The sequence below is a fragment of the Prionailurus bengalensis genome, chromosome A1, assembly GCF_016509475.1.
Source record: "Prionailurus bengalensis isolate Pbe53 chromosome A1, Fcat_Pben_1.1_paternal_pri, whole genome shotgun sequence".
Taxonomy (NCBI): domain Eukaryota; kingdom Metazoa; phylum Chordata; class Mammalia; order Carnivora; family Felidae; genus Prionailurus; species Prionailurus bengalensis.
This window is the reverse complement of record NC_057343.1, coordinates 100,869,251-100,895,686: the sequence shown is the minus strand read 5'-3', so window position 1 is coordinate 100,895,686 and position 26,436 is coordinate 100,869,251. Positions and strand designations below refer to the sequence as shown.

General features: G+C 40.0%; 1 protein-coding gene across 3 annotated transcripts in view; it reads right to left on the bottom strand.

The window, feature by feature from the left end:
- The window catches only part of LOC122486695 (zinc finger protein 474), a 60,835-nt gene extending 50,729 nt beyond the window's left edge, over window positions 1-10,106 (bottom strand). Inside the window, exon 1 of one of the 3 annotated variants that reach the window (XM_043586179.1) lies at window positions 9,905-10,106. The gene's annotated coding sequence lies outside the window, so the exon portion shown is untranslated. The remainder of the gene's footprint in view (window positions 1-9,904) is intronic. The other 2 variants (XM_043586171.1, XM_043586161.1) reach the window with 2 other exon arrangements.
- Window positions 10,107-26,436: the final 16,330 nt, after the last annotated feature.

Here is a 26,436-nt window from a genome sequence, read left to right as displayed (position 1 = left end):
GATGACAGGACACTCGGAGCTGACAGCGCTACGTGGGCACAGAAGACACGTGACGTTCTTTAGTCTTTACATCTTACTCTACGTTTAGAGAATATCTGTGCTCCTGGAATGTCATGGTATTCCTATCGGATACAAGAAGAAGCTTGGGCCGCCATGTCCCAAATTAGAAGTGAAAACTACATTCAGACGTTATCCCTGTCAATCATGTCAGGTATGAAAGGAAGCAGTCACCTCACAGGTGGAAAAGCGATGATGAGGTCTGGTTTGCCGAGCCCGACTGTGGACAGGCTCCACCTTTCTTAAAAAGAGAAGCAGGCTGTGGTCTCTAGTTCTCCTCAGACTTTTCAACTATTCAAGAAAGAGACCAGATGAACGTCGAGCTGAACACCCAATGGGGAAATATCACTCTACTCAGCAGAAATCAAAAGAGCTTGGTTGAGAAGTTCCTTCGATTTTCCTCTAGAATTCTGAAACTTTATGAAAAATTGCCTACTAATTATTTTGGTGTCTGGGCCCGAGAACAGATTCTACTCAACTCTCTGGCTAGTAAGTCCCCTGGAACAGGTAGGTCTTGTGCTTCCTGCGGCCTAGTTGTTAGATTCTCCTGTATTTCCAAGCACATGTGTCCTTCTAATAAATGCACCACTGTCTCAGGCACTTGGATGTGGTAAGAAGGCCTGCCTGGACCTGGATTTATTTAATAATTCATTCAGCGCAGAATGCTGCCTCTGGCAGGAGACTCCAGAACAGATACTTTGTGACATAATTTTTGTGTTCCCATCACCACCACCACCAATAACACATTATTCATTAGAGATATTTCAAAATAGCCCTACCCTTCCAGCCATGAATTAGGCTAATTTTTACCGTATGTTTACTTTGATTATGTATGGTTAAGATTTTATGTCAGTGGTACCTGGGTGGCTCAGTCGGTTAAGTGTCTGACTCTAGATTTCAGCTCAGGTCACAATCTCCGTTTTGTGAGTTCGAGCCCCACGGCAGGCTCTGTGCAAACAGTGCGGAGTCTGCTTGGAATTCTCTTTCTCGCTCACTCTCTCTCTGCCCCTCCCTTGCTTGAGCTCTGTCTCTCTCAAAATAAGTAAATTAAAAAAAAAAAGATTTAACATCGCTGAACATAAAGAAAATCCTACTCCCGTCAGTCACTTAAAGAAATAGACGCATATCTTTTTATCAAAGTAAGAAGTCTGGAGGTCATCGGAGGCTCAACAAGACCACTGATAGTCTTGGCTTTTCCCTCAAGGACAAAACTATTGCACTAGTCCTACAGTATTATTTAAATCATGTCATTCTCCTCTCTTCCTACAGAATGGATAGACCAAGCGTAGGGTCCCCAGTCCTAGGGTCTAGGAGAGCTCTTTCCCTATATGGGTTTTCTGTGATGGCTGTAGTTACCCCAGCTCCCAGGAGAACTCCATCAGAGAACTCCATCAGCTTCTGTCCATGGGAGACCATTAAGAGACATCATGAAGACCCTCTTAGTCTCTCCTCTTTTCCCTTTCCTGACTTTGCATGCCCAGAAGTGCTCTCCAGAAAGGCTATTCCACTAAAAGACAAATTAGGCAAATTTGTCATGTGCCTTCTAAGCTTTTTATCTAAAAAGCTTTTCCCTTTTTCTCTGTCTTGAGAACTATGTTGTTACCCTGGATCTCAGGATGGGCAAGTGCAACTGGGATGTACTTAGCCAAATCCCCATTTGCTTTCAGTGAGCTTTGGCAATTTCTCAGTGCTTTACTTACCGCCCCCCCCCCCGCGCCCCCCATCACCACTGTTCTTCCCAGAAGCTTCCATTTAAATGTTTTAAGCTGGTTTTCAATTATTTGTTCATTCCATAGTGTTCCTAGTTTTCTGACTTTTCAAATACTAAGATCTTATAGACCACATTTATACAAAAAGATAGAACAGGCTGACTTATCTCAAGATGCTATGGAGTCAATATTTGAAGATGCAGAGATTTAGAACCTGTCCTGTGTACATCATGCAGAATAATGACGATTTTAGGCTACAAATCTTGGTCCTTTTTGGTTAGTTATAAAATTCCAGTTATAAAATTAACATTGAAATAGATGCCATCACATTAAAGATAATTAAATTGTTGATGAATCACAAAAGACCTTTTTTTATTTAGGAAAGCAATGGACAGTGTCCAGTTAAGTAATTTTAGCTGGAACAGTATTCCAACGCTACTTATCAATAAGCTTCTCCTGGGAGTCTCTGTTGAAAATTTATTTGGAAATTTCTTGTCCCCCAGAAATATGGTAATAGCTAAAATAATTAAACTCCACTTGACATAGTATTTGACATAGGAAACAGGCTATGAAGAGGAAAATATGGTTTTAATTTTTGTTGATCAAAATGTCATGTGTTTCATATATAGGATGGTTCGCTTGGAACTGAGTAGGTAAAGCAATCCAAGATTTATCTTACTCTAATGTTGCATAATCATTTGGTATTTTTGAGGGAAAATGCCATGAAATGATTCAAGTAATGTAAACTTTAATTTCTTATTACACATTTATGATTTTAAAATGATCCATAATGTAAATAGTTTTTCACAAATTAAATATACATATTTCTGTCTTTCCAATGAACATACATACTTGCTTAACAAGAGGTTGGAATTTTATTAGCTATATTTATTATCACATCACTGAGCACTGTGCTTCCAAATGCTCACACACAAGAACATAGACACACACATACACACACGCACACACATCTCTACACATATTCTTTCTAGGTCAGAGAATATATTGAGAATCATTGTCAGAATCTTCACTTAGCAGTGAATCCATGCCAGGATCCATCTAACACTTATTTGGTAATGATATGCTGGACTGTAACCAGGTCAGATGGTACTAATAAGGACAATTATTGGCTGGAAATTGAATTCTGACTCCATCTCCAATTGTTTATTTCTTCTCCCATCCTCATTACTTCTCAGTTTGTTCTTTGTTCATTTCACAGTAATTCTACTAAAATAACCTTTGATTGTATCTTTTGCATTGGAGGAAGTCCCAGTGGTGGGGAGTTCAGGCTGAAATGATCACGAGGGTGTTTTCCTTTGCCCCAGCTCTCCAACTAGGTTCTCGATCTTAGTGTGGACTTGCATGGGCTATAAGGGGTCGGGGAGAAGAGAGCAAGAGGAAGGGTAAAAGGCACGACCTTAGTAGACACTAGAACAACATTTAGCATTTCTTTATTCCCCGTATGATCGTCTAATAATGATTTGGCAGAAAAATAAACATCGTTTCCCACTCTGCTCATCTTCTTACACTTTCTGCTCACTTTCTTGCCTCCTATTGTCTCTCTCTGCCTTTTACATCTTCATGCACCTCCTTTCCTACATTCTTTTACACCAGTGTCACATCAAAGTTCTACCCCTTGGATACTGGATAACCCTTTGTGAGATTATATTAATTCACATGGAAACATTTCCACATCTCTCGTCGATATGGCTAGGTATTAAGTTACTGCCAGACAAGTGAACGGATGTGCCTCAGTGGCAATGGGTCAGTAGTTGGTGAACAGAGGTAGTTGGTGAACAACCACCCTGTGCTTCTATTTTTCAGAACAGTCATATTCGACTCCTTAAATCACAAAACAGACCCTAAACCTCTCTAGATTGAATGTTCCATGGTTGTCCCACTACTCTCAAGACAAATTCCAAACTCTTGGCCGCGAAGACTCTCTGTGACCTGGTTGTTCTCGAAGTCTCTGATTGGTCTCTCTTTACTCTCTCCTGCCAGTGCTGGCTTTATCCACGCTCACCTTTCAGGTGCTCAAAGGATCCAAACTCCTTCTCACTCCAGGGTAGGTTAGGGGAGGGATTGGAAAGGGGCATTGCACATCCTCTTGCAAATGTCTGGAATCTTCCCCCAGTTCTTTGTAAAGTTTTCTCACATTTTCTCTATTTACATATTGTCAATTCAAAGAGATCCTTCCTGAGGCACTTGGGTGGCTCAGTCAGGTAAGCATCGACTTCGGCTCAGGTCATTTGTTCAAGCCCCACATCGGGCTCTCTGCTGTCAGTGCAGAGCCTGCTTCAGATCCTCTGTTCCCCTCTCTCTGCCCCTACCTTGCTCGCATGCTGTCTCTCTCTCTCTTTTAAAAATAAATAAACTTAAAAGAAAAACAGGGGTGCCTGGGTGGCTCAGTTGGTTAAGCGTCTAACTTTGGCTTAGGGCATGATCTTGTGATTCGGGAGTTCAAGCCCTGCATTGGGCTCTGTGCTGACAGCTCTGAGCCTGGAGCCTGCTTCAGATTCTGTGTCTCCCTCTCTCTCTGCCCCACCCCCACTCACCCTCTGTCTCTCTCTCTCTCTCTCTCTCTCTCTCTCTCAAATATAAATAAACATTTTTAAAAAATTAAGTAAAAACAAAACAAAAAACAAAGAGATCCTTCCTGACTACACCTTTTCCAATAATTTTTCTCTCTTTCTCAAACACACATACTGACACACACATGCACACCCCCCCCACATGAAGAGATACACATGAGCACATACATGCATATACATACACACAGAATACACACGCATGCACACGTGTACCTCTGCCCCCATCTTCGACACAGATACCACCATAGTGACATTGTTCTTTATTTTCTTCACAGCACTTACTATATTTTTGTCTTATTTATTTGTATAGTCTTTGTCTCCTTCACTTGAATGTAAACTCCAAGACATTAGGGACTTGTTTTCTCCCTACAGTTATATTCCTAGTGCTAGGCACATAGTAGGTGCCAACCAAATAAACTGAATGCTGAACGGGCTGAATGAAATTAGCTTGATTTTATATTAAAACTTTAAAATAAAATTTTAAACAGAAACAAACCTATTTAAATAGAGGGGTGAAAATACAATTAACAGGAACTTTGGAAAGGAAGGGCTAACAGCCAGCTTTGTGGTATTTTCTCAAGTCTTGGAGATACCTGGGCCTCTAAACCTTGTTCCTTGTAATCCTCAAGGAATTAGGAATTGGTATTCTAGCTTTAGAAGTATAACTCTACCAAATCCAAGGGAAATGAGAATCCAGCCAAGGACTATGTACTGGACCAAGCCCTCATGGCAAAGACTATTTCTTAACTAATGAGCAACAACATCGATGGCTCGGATCTTCCCCCAAGAGTGGAGATAGACAGATACATAAATAGATAGATAGATAGATAGATAGATAGATAGATAGATAGATAGACAGAGCTGATATATGACTAGCGAGATCAGGTACTGGGTGCTGTATGATTAGGCAGAAAGCTGAAGAAAGATCTGACAATTTGGCTTTCCTGAGCTGAGCTCATTTATATGTGGTCTCTCTTGATCACATGCATTCTGAGTGCAGATGACTTTCAAACTTTAATTATTCTCCTTGGAAGTCATATTTCTTTAGAAGAGAATTACAGACTATGGGGCATTCAGAGGAAGAAAAGTTCCAAAGCCAACTGTTTAAAAGCCAGAGGCCTTTAAAGGCCAATGTATGAAATTGGAAGGTATTTCATCAGAAATGAAGATTAGACAAGGGTCAGAAAACTACAGCTCACTAGCCAAATTTGGCCAGCTGTCTACTTCTTTTTGTAAATAAGGGTTTACTGGACCAGAGTCATGCTTATTCATTTACGTGTTTAACTTTGGCTCTGTTTGCCCCACAACTGCAGAGCATATGGCCTAAAAGGCCAGAATTATTTACTATCTGGGCATTTAATAGGAAAACTTTGAGCACTCCTGAATTAGAGCATACAAATGAGACTCCATTTTATTTTAACAGTGAAACATCCAACCATGAATCAGTGTGAATTCACAAAAGAGCACTCAGTGCAGCCAGAACTCTACCAAGTTCTGCTTGTGTAGGACTGCATCAGACTCCTTGTAGCATCTTCTCTCAAAAAAACCTCTCGCCCACACTGTACTCTGGACTTTCTATTTGCAGCTTGCCATTGCTTTCCACCTCTCAAGAGCTTGCTTCCCGTACATTCTCCCTCCTTGCTGCCCCAACATGGTGTGTGTTATGTGTAGTGCCATACTTGTATGCTATGATATTTAGGAAATGCTGCTGTGTTTTTAAGACTCCACAGGAGGGTCACCTGGGTGGATCAGTTGGTTGGGTGACCAACTTCGGCTCAGGTCATGATCTCACAGCTCGTGAGTTCGAGTCCCACGTTGGGCTCTGTGCTGACAGCTCGGAACCTGGAGCCTGCTTTGGATTCTGTGTCTCCCTCTCTCTGTCCGTCCCCTGCTCACACACTGTCTCTCTCTGACTCTCACGAAAATAAACATTAAAAAAAAAAAAAGACTCCACAGGAATCATCACCTGCTTCCTTAGGAAGTGTGTTCTGGAACTGTTTGCATTCTTCACTACTTACAGTTTTGTTTTGTTTTGCTTTGTTTTTCAGAATTGCATATATTCTTGAAAATCTTTCATTCACCAGAGAAGCTGGGGAAATTATTTAGATGATACTACATAGAGCTGTATTAAGGTCCAGTCTGCAAAGAAATTTCTCTTAGAAATCATATATGAAATTCTAATTCTAAAATAAGCTGAAAAATGCAAATGACAGAAATGAGAGCTTACAATCTGAGGCTCAGAGGAATGGATATATTTTGACAGTCACAGCACATCTGGAAAACCTGAGGAAATGATGTACCTTTGTAAACACTTGAGTGTTGATACTTTTCTGTCAACTCATAGGAATGTATGAAGACATTTAATCTGATGTTTATTTTACCAAAGATTTTTTTCACTGTAATTATAATTATAAATATGCTGTTAAATAGGCAATAGAGTGGAGATTATAAATAATGCTTCCTTGCAAAACTTATGAAATATTCTCCTTCCATCTTTTCTTGTCCAAAACAGTGCCTGGAATATAGTAGACACTCAACAAATTATTGAATGAATGAATGAAAATTAAGGTCATGTATCATTTGGTATAAATGCATTGGAAAAAAAAATCTATATTTGTCTGGGATTATCATTCTTGAATACATTTCTGACTGGATATTTTTTTTTTTTGTTAAAGAATCACTTAAAATCAGATTATTTCCAAGGGAAACATTTGTACAGCATGCAAGAAAAAAATGTCTAACCTAATTCAAACTCCTGTGCATAGTTCCACTGGCAAGAAGTCATGGAAGGACTCCACTTGTATATTTGTTTTTAGTATGTGCTGCACTGCTTATAAGCCAAGAGGAGCTGGCTTATTAAAAATTAACAATGCCAATAAAGACAGATAAATGGGCTCATGTAACAGAAGAGAGTCGATAAATATATGGTTGGTTCACATATGCAGTCAATTGATTTTTGACAAAGATGCTAAGGCAATTTATGGAGGGAGGAAAATCTTTTAAACAAAAGGTGGTGGAACGTTTGGATACATGCCAGGGAAAAGCTAATATCAGCTCTTTACTTTTACCACACATGAAACTTAAATCAAAATGGCTCAGAGAACTAAATATAAAAATTATATGAAACATACAAGTATAAAAGCTATAAAGCTTCTAGAAGAAAGCAATTAGGAGAATATCTTCATGACCTCGATAGATACAAAGATTTCTTAGACAAAACATAGAAGAGCACTAAACTTAAAAGAAACAGCATTCAAAGTTTTCTTTCATATAAATTAGAAACTTCTGCTCTTTAAAAACCACCATTAAGAAAGTTAAAAGCCAAGCTACAGATTGGAAAGAAATGTTTATGAGACATATATTTGAAAAGGATTTATATCACATATATATGATATATATACACACACATACATAACATATGTACATGTATCTATGAACAAATTTATATCACATATATATGATATATATACACACACACATAATATATGTACATGTATCTATGAACAAATTTCAAACAACCCAATTTTTAAAAATGGGCGAAAGCTTTGAACAAACTCTGCACAACAGAAAAAGTGTAAATAGTCCATACGTTCATGAAGTAAATTCAACATCATTAACTGTCAGTCATTAGCAAAATGCAAACTAAAACCAGAAATACTACACAATAGGATGGCTAAAATTAGAAAGGTTGCTAACACTAAGTGTTAGTGTTAGTGGTAAACGGAAATACCAGAACTCCCTTACATGCTTGGGAGGGCTTGTGAAATACATAAAGACTCTGGAAAACAGTTTGGCAGAATCTCACAAAGTTGAGCCTACACCTACTTACTGAAATGGACATTTGTCCCTAAATAATTACCCAAGAGAAGTGAAAACATATGTCCACAAAAGACATGTACAAATGTTTAAAGCAGCTTCTGCTCTTAATGGTGAAAAATTTAAGAAACCACACAAGTGTACGTCGACAGGTAAGCAAGTAAACAAATTATGGAATATTCACACAGCAGAGTATTACCCTGCAATATTACCCTATAATATTACCCTAAAATATTACATGAAACCCTAGAACGGGCAAAGCTGATCTGCAAGTGGCAGAAAATAGATTAGTGATTGCTCGCAGGTAGACAGATGGGTGGGTGGAGACTGCACTACAAACATTAATGGACGTGTTCTCATACTGATATAATTGGTGGGTGGATGGATGTAATCATTTGTCACAACTCCTCAAACTGTGTACTTAAAATGTGCACATATTACTGGATGTGAGTTACACATTGGTAAAGATGGTATAAACAAGAAAGGAAGTCTCTAAAAGGAACTAAGAATGCGAACTTAATAAAAGCAAAATACCAGTCTCCAACCAAGCTCACGTAAAAATGCTCAGCTTCATTAGTCGGGGAAACGCAAATGATAACCACAGCGACATATCATTTCCCCATTATAAAGTTAAACATACATCTACTTCAATTTCTATCCTAGGTCTGAACCTAAGAAACAGGAGAATATATGTCTACCAAAACACTTGTGCGAGAATGGATATAGTAACTTTAGTTATAGGAAACACAAGTTAGAAATAAGCCAAATATTAACCAATAGGAGAATAGGTAAACAAATGCGGAATAATCCTATAATGTATTAACACTCCCCTATAAAAAGAATTGAACCAGTAATATACATAGAAATATGAGATGATCTCAAAAACATTCCACTGAGTCTAAGAAGTTAGATTCAAGAATACACACTGTGTGAGTCTATTCATATGAAGTTCATGGACAGCCAAATCATTCTCTAGTGATAGATATCAGAACTTGGGTGCTCACAGAAAGATGACTGATTGGAAAGGATATGAAGAAACTTTCTGGGGGATAGAAATGTCCTATTTCTTGATTAAGGTGATGGTTTACATGGTTATATATATATATGTGTATATATATATATATATATATATATATATATATTTGTTGAACCCACTGACTTTGGAACTTGAATTTAAGAACTTAAGATTAGTTACATTTCTCCATGTACATTTCATCTCAATAAAAAAATCTGCCAAATCAGTTGAGTAACTATAGCCTTTATCACCCCTTTTTCTTTCAAGGATAATTTGGTTAATACACATATAATCCTAGGTTAACATAAAACGTATTTTTTCTACCTTTCTTTGAAGAAAATTATTTTTAAATAATTACAGGTTTAAATACTATTATTGCTTCCAATGGAATTTGGTTCTCTTTTAGCCACTAAAATCTGTAATCCATAGCCAGCATCATCCAATAAAGTAAAATGATATTTGTTATTTTGTGTAGCAGTACTTGTTTTTTTTATTCAATGATTATTTTATTTTAGATTCCTTTTCTCTAGTGAGAAAGCATTTGCTTTTTCACTAGAGAATAACAGTGAGTATAACAGTGAGTAAAACAGTGAGACAGAAGTGGAGATCAGGATTACCTAAAATAAGAATCTATTATTAGTTGAAAGGTATGGTTGGAGACTGATTGATTTGTTAGACAACAAAGAAAAAGCATGCCTTCCCAGAGAGAGCCTCACCTTGTAATATTCGTTTTCACCTTTCTACTGCGGCTTTTAGCACGGCCAGCTGAGCCCCTCAGGGAGGGGGCTGGTGGAAATGGGCAGAATTAGCTCCAGGATTCACATTCCCTCTTGCAAGAATTCTTACAGTGTGTGCGGCTGCTTGAAAGGGGAGCCCCAGCCTTTGTCGCCTAGAGGTATCCTGGCAACCTGTCAACAAAAGGGATAAGACTGAGTTCTCTAGTAACGGATTGGAAAGATCCACAACAAGGGGTGAAGGAACTTGGAAACCAACAGTAAAATAGGTATGGATTTCAGCTTTCTTTTAAGGTGACTCCAGGAACTTTACCAATGGACTAAGCATCCAACAAGGAGAGAGGTGCATGAGTTGAAGCCACAAGGCTCTTCTTAGAGTGGGAATGGAGTGGAAACTTTTTTTTTCCAAGGAGGAAGAAACAAAATTTACTGATTATCTTACTGACCTTTTCTAAGGTCTTTAAAAAGCATCATGTATACTGAGGAAGCTTGGACTCTTAAAGACAGAGATGGATATTCTCCAAATATGGCTCTCAAAGAGTACATGTATAAGGACATATAAGATGTAGAAGTTATGGGTAGTTTATTTTCTAATGTGTCCTAAGTTATAGCAAACAATTTTATTTTTTTTTAGTTTTTTTTTTCAACGTTTATTTTTTTTTGGGACAGAGAGAGACAGAGCATGAACGGGGGAGGGGCAGAGAGAGAGGGAGACACAGAACCGGAAACAGGCTCCAGGCTCTGAGCCATCAGCCCAGAGCCTGACGCGGGGCTCGAACTCACGGACCGCGAGATTGTGACCTGGCTGAAGTCGGACGCTTAACCGACTGCACCACCCAGGCGCCCCACAACTTTATTTTTTTAATGTTTATTTATTTTGAGAGAGAGAGAGAGAGAGAGAGAACGAGTGAGGGAGCGCAGAGAGAGAGAGGGAGAGAGAGAATCCCAAGCAGACTTCATGCTCTGAGTGCAGAGCCCAACACTGGGCTCGAACTCACAAACCGTGAGATCGTGACCTGAACTGAAATCAAGAGTTAGACACTTAAGCAGCTGAGTTACCCAGATGCCACTATAGCAAACAACTTTAAAAACATTTTAGAATGTATCTGAAAGAATTATTTGTTTAAGCCCCGTATTTAAAAATACTCTGAGACATTAAGCTAATTGTGGTACATTCCTACGATGAAATAGTCTGTATGCACTAAAGCTCAGGAGGTAAAACAGTTTATAAACACGGGAAAGGCTGCTGTATATTTTTGAAAAGAGAAGCTGCAAAATAGAAGAAATACTACAATCTCATCAAACTCTGTGTGTGCATGTGTGTGCACAGTCACATGCTTGACTCAAAGAACAGACACCCAAATGTTAACTGTAGTAGTTACTGGATAATGATGTTGGAAATATTCTGCTAAACGTTCCTTTGAAAGGGCGGGCCTACGCCAGCTGACTCCATCTTGTTCTGTGTCCTTCACCTTGACCACACCTCCTCCCCTTGAGTAACTGCCCCCCTCACCTGCCTAACAGGACTCGGACCCTTCCCCAGCCAATCAGCTGAAGCCACAGCCATTACCTCACCAACTACCCCTAGGCCCCAATAAAACCTTTGTCCTTTTGAAACTCGCTCTCTCTCCCCGGTATCTCACCGCTGCGTCGGTGCAGGTAGGGGATTGAGCTCGAGCTAGCTCGAATAAAGGCTCTTTTGCTTTTGCATCGGACTCGGCTCCCTGGCAGTATTTGGGGATCACGAGTTCTGGGCATAACACCTTAGGTGTAGGAGTTGGGGGGAAAACCCTAACCTCTAAGATTCTAAAACACTCTCCCTTACCCCCAGATAACTGAAATAAAATATATAGGTAATTCACAGGACTGTGAATTCGGTTGAAGTGACTTCATACCACATCTAAAGACCCTGCTGGATAATGCAGTCCCACATTCTAACATCTATAATACTCTAAAGATGAATATATATATATTCATATATATGTATCTACACACACACACATACACACACACACACACATATATATATACACACACACATACTCTACAGAGATTTAATGATATTTCAATTATACTATCACATAAAACTTCATACCACATCTAAAGACCCTGTGGATAATGAAGTTCCACATTCTAACAACTATAATGCTCTAAAGATGAATATATATACACACATATATATACATTCATATATATACATATATATTCATATATGTTCATATATATGTATCTACATATATACATATACACACACACATACTCTACAGAGATTTAATGCTATTTCAATTATACTATCACATAAAATAATTCCAACTGGGATATTTTTCTTCTGAAACCTCCCATAAAATGCCACAGATAAGTGATAAAGCATGCCTAAAAGGACTTAAGAGCTGCTCTAAGAGTGAGAGAAAGAAAACTTAGTTTTACTAATTTATTGAAAGTTTATTTACTTATTTTGAGACAGACAGAGCATGGAAGAGGGACAGAGAGAGAGGGAGACAGAGGATCCCAAGCAGACTCCAGGCTGTCAGTGCAGGGCCCAACCCAGGGCTCGATCTCATGAACTGTAAGATCAAGACCTGAGCTGAAACCAAGAGTCAGTTGCTTACCTGACTGAGCCACCCAGGCGCCCCAAGAAAACTTGGTTTTACATTGGCTTTTTCCTAATTTGTAGGTCCCTAGTTAACCTATTTTGTACTTTACTCAAACTCCATGTTTTCCCGGCCCTATTGTGAGCTCAATGAGATATTTCTAAAGAAATTGCCCAATAAATAAACACCGTCCCAAATGCACACACAGGATCCCATTCAGTGGCCAGGTATTTGGGCCAGATGGCAGGAGAACAGATGGGAAACGCTGGCCTAGGGCAGGGAAAACATGGAGAGCAGATACTGCCATGCTTAAATAGGGCAAAGAGTTCTTGATCTGGACTGGAGACACTGCTCTCCCGAGGACCGGAGACAACAGCTTCCCCAGCAGTGGGCACATGTGTTAGCTGGGCAGCTAACAGCGTTCACAGCCCTCTCTTCCCCGGTGGGGTTGTGAGCCGCTAGCTGCTTTTCTGTATTTATCAGAGCTGCTCCTGAAACTGGCCTCGGAGGAGACTTTGTTTTCTTGCAAATTCTGGACCCATTTGAAATTCATGGGTTTATAGTTTCAGCTTAAACCGAACTTCCTGGTGTTCAAATCTATTTCATCTTGGCAAAACAGGCCTTCCCAGTCTCTCTGTCTCTCTCTTTCTCTGCCTTTTAAAGGGACCAACACTTTTAAGCAGCTTACACTTCAACAACAACAACAACAAAACCAAGCTCAAAGGGCATCTTGGACATCAAATAGCTCTTACAACACAACCTTTTGATGACTAGAGTGTAAATGAAGCAGAAACATATGGATTCCATTTCCCATAAATCACCCATGGTCCTTAAAAAAAAAAATCAAGGGAGAATGTACTCAGCACGACGTAGTCTGTTTGCTCGAACCTAAAACATCTGAAGAATACTTGGAGGCTGATGAATCCAAAATATTTACTCATCCCTATTTATAACATCAGGGAGGAAAGCCCTTGATTCGTGGCAACAGCTAAAGTGCTCACATGTGCAGAGTGGACAAAGAGCACCGAGTGTAAGCTTCAAGGTAACTGGGTTCATTTTCTTTTCCCTCTCCAGATACTCAACTCAACATCAGATCAAAGACATTGAAGCCCTTACTTACACAGGCTTAGTGTGGCTTGGTATTGTGTGAGTTCTTCTCACCTTAAACAGTTGAGAGTTATTTCAAACTATTTGCTGTCGAGTCATGTTGGTGTCACCGTAGGATGACGCCAGGCTCCACCCATAATCTAGATCTGACCCCTTGTGGCAACAGCCCCACCACAAGGAATTCTGGCTTATGTTCCCTTCATAAAATCACAGCTGTTGTGCCTGCACAAGCCCCTGATGTTTTCATTAAAGGAATAAATCATGGGTGATTTTTATGGAGGAGAAATATCGCTCCTTGCCGGCATCTCTGATGGTCCTGATGTCCCTTTGTTGACACAAAGTCCCAGTCTTACACTGAAAGCTACCTATAATGCTTTTGAATACTTCATTCTTGGAACTGGACAGGGGGGCTACATTATGCATGCAAGATTTTTTTTTTTTAATGACAGCAGCAGGAGCTCAAACGGGACATTTGTGAAGTTTGGCAAAATAGGGCCACTGGGTATCTTGTTCTTTTCTATCCAGTCATTGTTGACTTTCTGCCTAACTCAAAAAGAGCACATGCCCCTCATCTCAAACCCTTCAACAACCCCACAAGGTAAATCACTGGTTTCCTTGTTTTACAGGTGAGGAAAAGGGTTTAGAAGCTTTAAGTGACTTGCCCTTAGCTGCAGGCTAATCCAAAACAAACCTGAGAATGAAATTGTATGTCTTTCTGGTGCTTGATGATTCCTTTTCCACTGCCTCCTTCAAGACCTGGCGGCCAGAAAGCCATAGAGTATAGGCTGACCTCAAAAGGCAGAGTCGCTTTCCAAGATATGCCTACTGTCACCAGAAAAGACTCTGCATAAGTTGAGTTATACATACTGCATTGACTTTGAAAAGGTCTACATTTAAACATTTGCAGAAATTGTCCTGTGGTAGATTAGAAAGAAAGGGTGGGGGATGTGCTTTAAATATAGACTTTTAAAACTAAAAAAAAAAAAAAAAAAAAAGCGTATTTGACGCACCGGAGTCTTGCCCAACACATCTTAAATTCCTGAGGACTCTTTGCCCCCGACAGTGTTGCTTACCCTTGTTTTCATTATTGTTCTCTCTCCAAGTCATTATATATATATTTTTTGCTAATTACCCCCAAGTAGGAAATTTTAATACCACAGATAAACTTTATGTCTGATTATGTATTATGGCCCCTTGGTAGACCATAAACCAATATATTATCTAAAATTATGTCACCCCCAAAGCCAATTTATACTGCCTCTGTGGAATGCATGCCTGAGGGACATACATCCAAGGAAATGACAGTGTTGGCCTCTGGTAATCTATGGTCCAGCTGATACACAGAAAAAGAGACCAAGAGGACACAGAAACCATGGAAACCTTCCCAAACTTCCAAAACAAAAAGCACAGCAAATCATCCTTCAACTGTGTTCAAGAGAAAAGTGGATTTGTTTGCGAAGGCCAATGAGGGTATGGTATTTTCTGTGCACTTGAGCGGTTTATCATAGAACCAGAACTCTTGGAGCTGAAGTGGGCTTTAAAATAGCCTTCAGTTCTGCCAAGTGTCTTCAGGCAAAAATACATAATTGGTCTGACTTTTTTTAATGGATGAGGCAGAGGACATTAACTTATTTATTTATGTGTCACAGATTTCAAACTCAGACTCTGAGAATAAAAAAAAAAAAAAGGTCCAAGGACTCTCTTGCTTTATCCTTGGCATAATAAAAAACATTTCCAGGGGTGGAGAGAAGGCTTTCTTTCTTTTGATCTCCCTTCCTATGGACAGGGGATTTTTTTTCAGTATTCTACCTAAGTGTCCACTGATAGTAAAATATTTTGGGTATACTGTGTTGTAAATCCTCCTCTTGCAGATGCCTGAGATGCTAGGTTTTAAATATTTGCTGTGAATCGGGACAGCTCTTCACAAATTCTGGCTCTCCAAGCTATTCTGGCACATCTGTTCATCTTGCTTCTTTTCCTCTTTTTCAATACCCACTAAACTCAGCCAAACGCAGAACGTGTACATAGCAGGTTCCCAGCAAATTTTTACCCACTAAGCTGGGCACCCACCTTTTGTGTTGCTGAAAATGATGATGTGGCTTGCTTAAAGATAATGCAAAGTTACAAGATGTTAAGACCAGATTAATCCTTAAAGTTTTCTACTTACTGTACTATAAACATTTTGAAATAATTTTGCCTCTCTTTTCAGAGAATGGGCAGAGGTCCAATGCCTTATGGCATGCAAGCAATAAATGTTTAATAAATACTTAATCACCAGTTTATTGCCCACAGATTTCCAAAGCTGGTTTAAATTAGAGTGTTCATGGCTGATAACAGTCTAATATTTTACCTTTCCATGGGCATTTTATGAAGGGCATTTTAGTCTCTTAATTGAAAACAGTAAGTTATAAAGGGGATTCCCTCTTATTCTTTCCATAGATGTCAGAGAGAGAGAGAGAGAAGTATTTCTTCCCTGGTAGCTGGCTTCCCTGGTTAGTCCTATCTCTCTAGCACCTTTGATTTCTTCCATTCTACTGTCTTCTTCCCCTCAGACTTCAGAGAGGTAATAAGCCATGCACGCACACTCTTCTTGATAAAGAGTGGTCCAAGTCAATGCCTCCCTTCTCATAGCATCCTTCCGTTTTTATGCCTTCATGGCCAATCATTTGGTTTCTATCCCTTCCTCTCCCTGACGCATCTTCTTAGCACATCATCAGTGGCATCCCAATGAACTCATCTAAGGGTTTTTCCACTTTCCGTCACCCTCAATCACATTGACGTATTTAACATGGTCACCTTCCCACCCGTTAGAAATTCTCTCCTCTTAACCACCCTACTGATTACAAAAAAAAGTACACATTCCTCAGACTAACTTTAAGATGTGATGAATATAAATATAATCCAGTAAAGAGGTGAAGAGCCCAAAGCCTCACTCACAGCCCACAGTTCCTGGTGTGAGGTTGTGGGTCACCACCCTGGACGAGTCGACAGAGACATGGTAGCCAGGCAGCTGGCATAAGGAACACTATATTCTGAGACCTAGAAAGAAAGAAGAGAGGTCCCTCTTGTTGTGTGCCACATCTTGTGCCTGGTAATAGTTGTCCCTCTGCTATGATAGGATGCAGTTTTCTGTCCCTCTTCACTCTTCGATTTCCTGCAGATCTGTGCTAAGACAGAAACTTGGGTAGAATGATAATTCATGAAAGCTTTATCAAGGAATAGGTCAATGTCAGGAAGACCAACTTTGTTTGCCCTGCAGAGGCTCATCACGGTACAGGCAGACCATCCCTTCAGACCAACCCGTAAGCTTTCAGAGTACAGCAGACCATGTCCCCTGTACCCTAGCAAGGTACATAATGAAGACAGATTGAGGGTACAATGTAAGGGGCACCAGGAAAAGACAACATTGTCCAGACACCAACCCTAGTCTGGCTATATGAACCAAAATAAAACTTGAGAGAAAACTCACTCTCTGAATCGGTACTTCTCAATGGGGGATGATTCCTCCTGGTACCTCAGGGACATTTGGCAATGTCCAGAGCGATTCTGGGTTGTCACATATGGGGTTGTGGGAGTGCTACTGGCATCTAGTGGGTAGAGACCAGGGATGCAGCTGAACATATCCTACAAAGCACAATGCAGCCCTCCACAGTAAGGAATCATCTGGTGTGAATGGTCAGTAGGGCCAAGGTTGAGCCTTGTGCACTAAACAATCTGCATGCTCAAATAAGAATGCTTTCTTTGCAGAAGGCCAGGTCCATGGGCTCTTTTCAGACTCGTGGTGCATAACTAAGGGATTACATTACAAAAGAAGCAGCAGGCACAGAAAGCTGAGGAGCTTAGTCATATTTCTGCAACCAATAAATGAAGCCACCTTGGAAATGTGAACACAGCCCCTGCCCGTCTGACTTCTTTCCCACATCACCTACCCAAGCAGCGAGGCGGCAGACATTGTGCTGTATGTGACTGAGTATAAAATCACTTCTGCACTGTAAAATTTAGTCAGTTACAGGAAGTGCAAGGATAGGGAGCTGAGATGGGTCTTCTGCCATGAAAGGTGTAATGGAATTAGAGTGGGCAGGAATACAGCTAGGAACTGTCAAGTGTGGGCAAGCATGTACTTTGAGATACAGGGCCAGAGTCTGGGGACAGGAAAATCTTTTTTTTTCAACGTTTATTTATTTTTGGGACAGAGAGAGACAGAGCATGAACGGGGGAGGGGCAGAGAGAGAGGGAGACACAGAATCCGAAGCAGGCTCCAGGCTCCGAGCCATCAGCCCAGAGCCCGACGCGGGGCTCGAACTCCCGGACCGCGAGATCGTGACCTGGCTGAAGTCGGACGCTTAACCGACTGCGCCACCCAGGCGCCCCTGGAAAATCTTAAGACACGTTCAACTGGGCTGGTCAAGGGCAGCCATACCAAAATTCACTCCTAGATGAAGTACAGACTGTCAGCTGAGGCTCTTGAGGGGTGATGATCCCAGGGAGGTGAACATGGTTGTAACCAGTTTTACCTTTGAATGTGACCTGTTTGTTACATCCTGTAAGGCTTCAGCCACTATGCTTTTCCTGTCCCCACAGCCTGCACTCCAACTTCTCTCTCTCCTCCCTAATGCTCCTTCTCAGGGCAGCTACTCAAACACAACCATTGAATTAAAAAAAAAAAATTTAATGTTTATTTATTTTAAGAGAGAGAGGGAGGGAGACAGAACATGGGTGGGGGAGGGGCAGAGAGAGAGGGAGACACAGAATCCAAAGCAGGCTCCAGGCTTTCAGCTGTCAGTACAGAGCCCGACACGCTCCTCGAACTCACAAACTGTGAGATCATGACCTGAGCCAAAGTCAGACGCTTAACCAACAGAGCCACCCAGGTGCTCCCTCACAACCATTGAATTTTGAACTTTTCGGCTAGTGAGGTACTGCCTGGGGTTCGTACTGTTAACAATGTAGTATCTCTCCAATATCAGACTCAAAATGAATATATTTATGTTCTATAGTTGTGGAGTCCCTGCTTTAACAGGCATTAGCCATGTCTATTGTCTAAATTTTAACCCTCTTCATTTTCAAAGAGTCGTCTAAGATTAGAGGGAGAAAACGACCCATCGAGTTTAATGTAAAGCCAAGAAGAATATGGTCTTTCTTTGCTCACTCTGCCGTTTGCTACTACATTCATTTTTTCAATGAGCAATACATATGTATGTGTGTTAACATGTACACACACACATAGGCAGTATGTATAGGTTTTCTTGAGTAGGAGATGCATATATATGAAAAATGAAAGAATATGCATGAAATCATAAATTTTTTTCCCACCTCTGACTCACCAGGTTCCCACTCCAAGACCTACCCCAGAAGCTACCTCTATTACTAGTTTCTTGTGCATCCTTCCAGAAAGCCTGTGCAAGGACAGACATATACCTATGTGTGAATACTGCCTCATGGCCTACAGGCTGGTGCCCTTCCCATTCCTCTTTATGGTCATCTCAGCTTCTGTTGCTCAAGATGAGCTGTGACAAAACAGATGACACATTTGTGCTGTGGAAGGAAAACTCCGTGACTCAGATAGACACAAATTGTTCCATACACCTTTCATCCTCATTACCAGGTAACTTTGCCAAGGTCAAGTGGTGACATTCTGATTTACCACTAAGCAGACTGGACACAACTCACATTTGACGAGAATCTGAAACTCAAATACCAAAAAGAAAAAAAATATATTTTCTTAAGGCTTCCCAATTTCGTAACTGAACTTGCTTTCCTTTTGCTTTGTTGAAAATATTATTTTCCTTTCAGTTCAATGGGCACAGTCTATCTGAAAGAAAAAAAAAACAGGACTCCCCCCAAGTCCCCAGTTCCTCACTAAATCCATTATATTTAAGACCCAGTTTCACCATATTCTTGAATTCTCCATTTAGCATCTCCAACAAAGAGGACCAAGGAACCCCATTGTTTTTGCTAGCCAGATCGGGCTGAGCCAAATCCAGGTTCCAGGTACCAAATGCAAATTTGGCTCTCTATGCCTTTACCATTTACAAGGATCTGTATTCAGATAAATCAGGGATACATTTCTCTTGGCTCTTATGGAGACGCTTTTAAATAGTGACTTCAGCCCTCCTAAGGTTTTTTTGTACGGGTTGCCTGAAAGTGGACAATTTTCACAAGTTTGCTTTGGCACTGATGGCACGAATTTTTATTGAAACTCACAGTTGTTTTAGTGGGCACCTTAGTCTGCCAGAAGATCTCTGTAGGGGCCTCCCAGCCAATTCGATGAGAACTATGTGCACTTAAAACATGCCAAATGTTGTAAGAAGTGACACGTCCTCCAACTCTTTGATTGCCTGCATACGACCACTGGTTCATTTGTGCTTTTGTTTTAAGGACACTCTGTTGAGTGTGTCTGCAGCATTTGTGATATCAAACAGCTATTTCTATATTGAAGTTTACTCTGGTTTTTCCCTTCAGAAAAACCTGGTTCACGGTCTTTTGGTCTGGAGTTAGACTCTGTGTACTCTGTCGTATCAAAAAGGTAAGGCCACAGAAAAAAGAAGTTCATTGGGAGCATACATTTTCTATTGAGTTAAACAAATAAAGATTTGGTTGGAAGGAGATCGGAAGGTAGCCTGAAACTATTCTCAAAATGCCCTTTAAGTCACCAGTGGGAAAGGGTGATGATGTAGGAGGCTTCAAATAAACATACAGAGGTATTTTGAGACAAAAAAGACAACTGTTGTTTTTATGCTGATATAGGTAAATCATCACATAATCACCAGGAAGTCAAACTGAAATTGGCTTAGATTGCCATCTACAAGGTATTTGCCCCAACACTGAGAAGTCTCCCAACATTTTTCCTTTATTTTCTGTTTTTTTCTATATTCCATTTTATCCTCGTGTTTTCTTACTTTGTGTCATTGGAAAGTTTTTTAGAATTTTACTTTATGAGGGGCGCCTGGGTGGCTCAGTTGGTTAAGTGACTGACTTTGGCTCAGATCACGATCTTGTGGTTCATGAGTTCAAGCCCCACATAGAGCTCTGTGCTGACAGCTTAGAGCCTGGAGCCTGCTTTGGATTCTCTATCTCTCTCTCTCTGTCCTCCCCCCACTTTTGCTCCCTCTGTCTCTTAAAAGTAAATAAATATTTAAAAAATTTAAAAAAAAAGAATTTTACTTTATGAAATAGTTAAGAAGCCTTAGCTTATTAATGGCTTGACCTTAAAATAGCAAAATTTTCATTTTTAAAATTAGACCCAAATCCTCAAACGCAGTTACTTCATCTTTATAAATAATGTTCTTAGTAAATTTTCACTAAGGCCAGAAAACCAATGCAAAGTGGAAAAAAAGATGTCTGTGAAAATAGACTTTTTTAGCTGCTCTGGTGAAAAAATATTTTATACCAACTGAAAAAAAAAAAACCAGGTACTTTTACAATTTTCACCTTCCCTGCAATTATACAAGCTCTAATGTTTTTCCTTTGAATTCTCCTGGGTTACTCAGCACTCTTAAACCTCAAGATCGTAAAAACAAGAAACCTTTCCAAAATCACATGGGTAAAGTCTCAACCTGCTGTTAAAAATACTGCCGATGGGCCAGTGCTTCATTCTGTGGAAAGGTTTTCATAGTCTGTGTGATCGCAGAGAGCCTCAGGGAGCAGCAAGGAACTGTGGGGAGCATGGTGCTCTGTACTACCCTGTCCTTGGAGAAATACCATGGCAGCTCTAGGAAGGTGTCCCAAGATTGCCTACCTTATTTGCTCTTTCCTATTTCTTTTTTAAATGTTTATCAATTTTAAGAGAGACAAAGGGCACACACGTGTGATTGGGGGGGGGGGGTGGAGGGAAGAGAAAGAAGGAGAGAGAATCCCAAGCAGCCTCCCTGCTCAGCATGGAGCCCAACAGGAGATTGATCCAAACACTGAGGGATCATGACCCGAGCAGATATCAAGAGTTGGATGCTTAACCAACTGAGCTACCCAGGCACCCCTGCTCTTTCCTATTTCTTAAAAAAAAAAAGAAAAGAAAAGAAAAAAGAAAAAAAGAAAAAAATGATTACTATCCCATCCTCCCTTCCACGTGGGGAAAGTCATGTCATCAAGCTCTGGCTAAAAAGAAGTAAGAAAAAAGTTCATTAGAGAAGTGCTTCTCAAGCTTGACTGTGTACACAAATCACCTGAGGATCCTAATATACAGAATCTGAATCAGTAATCAGGATCGGGCTCGGGGCATTGCATTTTAATTAGTTGCTGGCTGAAGGATGAAGCTATGACCTGAAGACCACAATTTGAGTAGTAAGGAATTAGAGGGCTTTTGGCAAACATTTTCTTCCTTGATTTTGACAGAAGTGCTCAAGGATAAAGCTGCTTCCTGTGCTTCCTCCAGCTTCCTGGTTTTGAATAGGATATTAGAAGGATGTGAGTGTGGGGCTGTGTCAGCCATCTTGTATTGACGAGGAATGGAAGCCAATGCCGAGAACAGCCAAAGAGAAGGACAGAAGGCATCCAGGAATTTGATGATGTCATTATGCCGCTGAAGTTATGTAATTTTGGAACTTCCTCCCTCTAGACTTCTTATTTTACTGGTATAATAAATATCATGATGGTTTAAGTCATCGTTTGTCAGGCTGTCTGTTAATTGCAACCAAACAGTTCTTATTTATTATATGAATGAAGGTGATCCATTCAGGACTGGGTTTTGATCAATCAGCCCAGAGGCAGATCCCATATTTTATAGCTCGTGGCCTGCAGAGAGTCACTGGGCCTGGGGAATGGGAATTCTATGGGTGCAAGTCTTCTAGGAGTAGAGAACACTCAGGTGCTTCCAGAAAGAAAATTTACCCTGCAGATTGTAGCAACTTGGTTTCTATCCCCTGGCACAGAAGTAGGGAATAGGGGAATGTACAGATACAAAAGGTGCTGAAGTGTTTCTTCTACTGTCTTACTCTTCTAATGAAACTATTGTGAGGAATGAGAGCATCGGTTGTTTCCCATGGTTGGGCTCAGAAAGTGAAGTTAGCTGTTGAAGTTCATTGGCTCTCAAAGGCATCTTTTGATGTTACAATCTGAAGATATGGGTTGAAGGATTATGGTAAGCTAACTAATGTGTCTTCTTTTGGAAAAGCCTCACACTTGCTTCTCTAATACTGAATAAACACTCTGTGTGTGTATGTGTGTGTGTGTGTGTGTGTGTGTGTGTGTGTGAATGCAACTTTGTCAACAATACATTTTTAATTTCTTTGGTTTACCTTAACGATCTTTCACCCCAAAGAACTCTGATCTTTCCTGTTCCCCTCAAATCTGTGATAGCTTGTTTTTCACTGTCTGAATTTTCTCATTGTAGTAGTCAGGCTACAAACTTATCTTCTGTGAAAACAAAAGAACAGTAGGTACACTTAGATAGAAACTTATTTGTCTCATTTAATAGTATGTGTGAAAATAATCCAAAACAGAGAAGCAGTTTTAGTGTCAAAGACTCAAGCTTCTTGTATCCTGTTGCCCAGTCATGATGGGGTTTCTGCCTCATGGTCTGAAGTGGCTGCTCCAGTTCCCCTCATTACATCTCTGATCCAACCAGCTGCAAGGGGAAAATAACAAATAGAAGACATGTGCCTCCCATTAAAAGCCATGTAAGCCTTTAAAGACCATTTTCCAGGTGAAACTCAAATTTTACTACTAAATAGAAAAATGAAGAATGCACTCTGCCACACGCACTGGTCAACTGGCTCAGAGGGGTTGTGCCTGTCCTTCCACAACAGAAATTAAAAAAAAACAACAACCCCAGATATTGTCCTTTTAGATGCATTGGTTTATTTGGACTACTACCAGTGCCAGAATAGAGGCAAAGATGATTCACAGCATAGCCCCCTTTCTGTCTGTCACTCTGGTCTAGCTACCATGACCTCATATCTGTACTAAGAGACAGGGCTATAATGAAAAAAAAATGAATAAAAACTAATACAAGTGAGATTTTTGGGATTCCATGGCATTTCTATATTGACGCTAAAAGCATCCATAACAATGAGAAGGGGCATTTGTATTAACTGCAACACTAAGAGGTTTGGTTTAGGTGCCATTGCCCTTTACATGTGGCAGTGCATTTGGCTCAGCAATTGCAGTATGGTGGCAGGAACACTTCTAACGTGCACTTTTCAAAGAGCTGCTTCTTTGTTCATTGTCATTGCCATAGTGATCTGGAGCAAAAGAGATGTTCACAGATGGCACATTGAAGTCAAAAGATTTGGCTGCAAAACACAGTAAGAGTTTCCTGAGAACTTTCAGGACTACTTTGGAAGAATGTGATGGATGCTGGCTTTTCCACATAACAAGGGGAGTGTAGAAAGAAAAATCCTGATTTGTAATTGTCCATTTTCATTCTTGCTTTGACTATTACAAGAATGTATTCTTCATTCAAAAGTCCTCACAATTCCACATCTCCCAATGATGGCTAAATCTGTATGGTTCAAGCCCATTTGATCCCATCTTCCACCGGTTAATGCTTCCATGATAGAGACATACATTACTCTCACTCCATTTTCATTGGCCAGAGTAAGTCATCATAAGTCACAAGAAGATAGGGAATGAAAGAACTACAACATATCCAGAAGGAAGAGAACCAGAATAGTCAAATGACTGCCATAGTACAGTGGATTGCAAGTATCGTATGATACGACTGGAAATACTAATCATGATCATGGCTGTAGCCACATTGAAGCTAAATTACTCCACCTAATTTTGGTGCCAGCAATGAGGTGGGAAACAAAGGCAAAAGAAACATTTCCTTGCTACTTACAGCCCATTGATGAGTCTTTGAAATAGGAGAGTGATCTTCCTCTAGGAACTCAGCTGTTTTGATGTTAATACTTTGCTAAAGGCAAAAAGCAATCTTAGCTTAACATTACCCCAACCTCCAGGATCCTGTAACTCTCTTTTAATATACAGAAATTCCTTTGGGAACCTCCTTTATCTCTACCCACCAAGATATATGTTGGCAATCATCCTTCAAGTATATGGCCCACTGATAAACATCTGAAAGGTCTCATGGCTAAGGTTTTATTAGACAGTAATAAATGACATTTTCCAAACAATAGCTAGCTCCCTCAAGGTCCCGGAAACCCTGCTCCCAAAATTCCTCAGAGACTTACGTTATCTCTAATCTCCCAATCTAAAGTGTATAATCAGTCACCTGTCATGACGTCAGTGCAGCTCTTTATGACAATGGGTCCTGTCCCTGTGCTTTCATAATACCACCTTTTTGCCCTGAAGACACCTCAAGAATTCTTTCTTGACCGTTAGCTCCAAACCCCAACATTCCACATCAGTAAGTCATTAATCACTACTCTGCCCAGCTAGTGCAACTCTTCATGACTCCCTAAGATACAGGGTGTGCCTCCTGAGGCATGACCCAAGAGTATAAAGAAAACCATGATTCTATTGATCCACATTATAATGAGAAATTAGCCATGCAGCAAAAAAAGTTCTCACATCGATGTTTTAAAAGAAGTTACATTTCCAAGGTATTTTTTACTTTCCTCTAGAATGGCTATGCCGGACAGGGCTGGGATTAGGAAAATTTGTGAGTAGGGTATGATTTGGAACTATTTCATCATCATTTTGGGGTTAAAATCTGTCCACTCTCCGCCCCTGCTTCCCAAGTCTTCCAGAAGTCTAATACCCACACCTGAGCTTTCACATTCCAAAGGGAAACCCTTATTAGGGACTGTTTCTGTCTCAAAAGTCACAATCAGAATTTAACTCTACTGTGACCTATTCTTTAAGGACACAACTCTTTGAAAAAATAATTTATTATAAAGTGTTCACAGCTGAAAGGAATAGAAATATGAAATCCTTTCCTCTAATAAATTTACAAATTAATAAGGGCTTTCAATATTTTAAGCCAAAGGAGAAAGAAACAAGAGGAATTTCAGTCTTCAGAAAAAGAATTATGGGAGTTCTCTTTGAACAGAACTTCCCTTGGGAGTTTCCCTCAAATCACTCCATAGACCTTGAAATGATCATTAAAAACATAAATAATATCTTTTAAAATTCTTCTGCTGTTACAATAACCTAACTGATACCATCTGATGCTGGCAAGGATGCAGTTTAACTGATTTCTAATTCATTGCCTTATATTAGAACAGGGATACTTTTGTGGGAAAGAAAGCTTGGATTATCAACTCAATAGATAAATCAAGGATTAAATCCAATTATTGATGATTGTTAAAACAAATGCAAAAGAAATGTTCAAATATTCCTACATGCAATCCCCTCTCCAGGCACACTATTTTCCTTTCCTTTTTTTATCTACCACATGTGCTCCTTGCCTAATGTTCTTTCATGTGCCATTATCTCTGCCTGAAGTACATTTACCCTCTTTCCTTATACCACCTTAGGTTTTTGTTATTTCCTTATTTATGATTTATATAAATGTTATATCTTCTAAGAAGCCCTACAAGACTTTGGGATTAGGGGATGAGCCCTATCTATGTATTTCCATACGACATCTATTTCCCCATTCAAAGTACTGACCAGTCTGTAGACTGGTCCGTAATCTCCTATACTAAAGAAAGCTTAATCAAGATAGGAATGGTGCCTCCCATGGTCGTTGTCAGCCTTCTTGGTATGTCAGGAATACTACTTGACATAGCGCTCAAAAGGACACATTGAGTAAAATTAATTAATATATTTCACATTTTAGAAAATTGTCTCTTCCCAATATTCTAACTGGCTGTACTATACCCTTGCCTGATGTTAGGGTTCTAAAATTTAAGTATCTCAATAAAGTACTAATAGATATGGATAGATTTACTCTACTAGACATGGATCTGGGCA